Genomic DNA, 2,053 nt, shown 5'->3' on the forward strand with positions numbered 1-2,053 from the left:
CTCTGCAATAGAGGCGCTCTGCATCGCGGTGTAGCTTGCTCGCCAGGTTTCGAGATATTGCGTTTCTGGATTGGGGTATCGAATATATTGCTCTTACCCCCTACGTATACCTCCCGAGGAGATCACGAATGGATGTGGTTAGAGAGATTCGAGCGCGCACGGAGGCGTTTTTTTGCAGACTGTCGGTTCGTCCCGCGAACCATACGCGACTGGAACAGCAAAGGGAGGTAAATGACAGTGGCACGTGAAGTGCCCTCCGCCACACACCGTTGGGTGGCTTGCGGAGTATAAACGTTAGAGGTCGGCTGTCGTGTGTGTGCTTTTGAAGGCAGATTCGGTGCGTCTGTAGTTGCGGATGGCGGTTAGCCACCCTCGCTTAAAGCGGCGAGGGGCGGCGGCGCCTCCCTCGGTTGGCCGGTGCCCATGTTGCGCAGGCGGCGCTCGTTTTTTGTTTTGCGGCGGGCAATTTTGTGAGAAACGGGCGCGAATGTTGGCGGGCGAGGTGGCCCGACGGCCGCGGGCCGATCGGGAAACGGTGGGAGGGCGATGGGGCGGCGGAGGTGCGTTTGCACGGCCGTCATCGCCGCACGCCTCCGCTTGTGTGGCTGTGGCGGCGGCCGCGCTGGCCGGGCTGGCGCGGCGACGGTGCGCCAGTTTTGCCGAAGGTTTGGCCATTGTGGCGGGTCGTCGGCTGGGGCTGTGGGGGCGGCATTTGGGCGGGGGCGGCGATTCTCGGCGGGCCGAGCCAGGCTGTGGCGCGCGGTAGCTGCAGTTTGGCCGTGGTTTGCGGCGCTGCCGTGGCGACTGGTTGGCGACTGTGGTGTGGCCGTGTGTAGCCCCATCCTCGGTGGTTTGAATGGCGCGGGTGGTTGCGGCGCAGGTTTGGGGCTGGTCCGCACAGGCTGTCGGACGTTGGGCGGTAGCAAGCGCGGGAGGCGCGGCGCGGCGGCGCGCAGAGTGGCGGCCGCTCTCTCGGCCGTCCGCGCCCGCCCGCGACACTGGCTGGGCCTGGCGGCGCGGCGGCTATTCTCTGCCGTGCTTGCCGCCTTGGCGCTCCTCTCGCTGTTCTGTTGTTGTGTGTACGCGCGTCGTCCGTCGAAATAATGGCAGATCAGGCGGCTACGAACGAGACTGCTGCGGCACCCGCCGCCACCGGCACGACGAAGAAGGCCAAGTCTGCGGCGTCTGCGAAGAAGCCGCGCGCCAAGCCTGCGCACCCGCGCACCTCTGAGATGGTGACGGCCGCCATCAAGAGTCTGAAGGAGCGCGGCGGCTCGTCGCTGCAGGCGATCAAGAAGTACATTGCCGCGCACTACAAGCTGGACGCGGAGAAGCTGGCGCCCTTTATCAAGAAGTACCTCAAGTCGGCCGTCGTGGCTGGCGAGCTGGTGCAGACGAAGGGGAAGGGCGCGTCCGGCTCTTTCAAGCTTGCCGGCGCCGGCGGCGGGGCGGCCGAGGGCGGCAAGGCTCGTGCCGGCGGTGCGAAGAAGAAGCGCGCCGCTCCGGCCAGCAAGGAGAAGAAGGGCGGCCGCGCGGCCGGCGCAAAGAAGGCTGGTGGCGTGAAGGCGGCGACCGGTCGGAAGGCGGGCGCCGCCAAGAAGGCGTCTGCGGCGTCGGCGGCTCCCGCGGGTGCGAAGAAGGCGGCTGCGGCCAAGCCGGCCAAGGCCAAGTCGCCGTCGAAGGCGAAGAAGGCCGCCAAGGTTCCGACGAAGAAGCCGAAGGCGCCGCGCCCGAAGAAGGCGACGACGCCGTCTAAGGCGAAGGCGTCGCCCAAGAAGAAGAAGTAAAGTAGTAAAGTTAAAGAAAGGCAAGGGAAAGGGGTTGGCGCTTGACGCCGTCGTCCCCCACCCCCCTCCCGCGCGTCGTCTTAGTGGCGCGCGATGGCACGGCTGCGGCTGTCGCGCGGCCCAAAACGGCCCTTCTCAGGGCCATCAAAGGACGTCGGGAAGGCGTTGATTGTCGTGCATGCATGCGCCGGTGTGGTTGGTTGTGTGTGTGACCGTTGTGGGTACTGTTTGCGTGCCGTGGTGGTTGGATTGTGGTGCCGGTGGCG

This window comes from Schistocerca nitens, unplaced genomic scaffold (genome assembly GCF_023898315.1).
Source record: "Schistocerca nitens isolate TAMUIC-IGC-003100 unplaced genomic scaffold, iqSchNite1.1 HiC_scaffold_478, whole genome shotgun sequence".
Lineage (NCBI taxonomy): Eukaryota > Metazoa > Arthropoda > Insecta > Orthoptera > Acrididae > Schistocerca > Schistocerca nitens.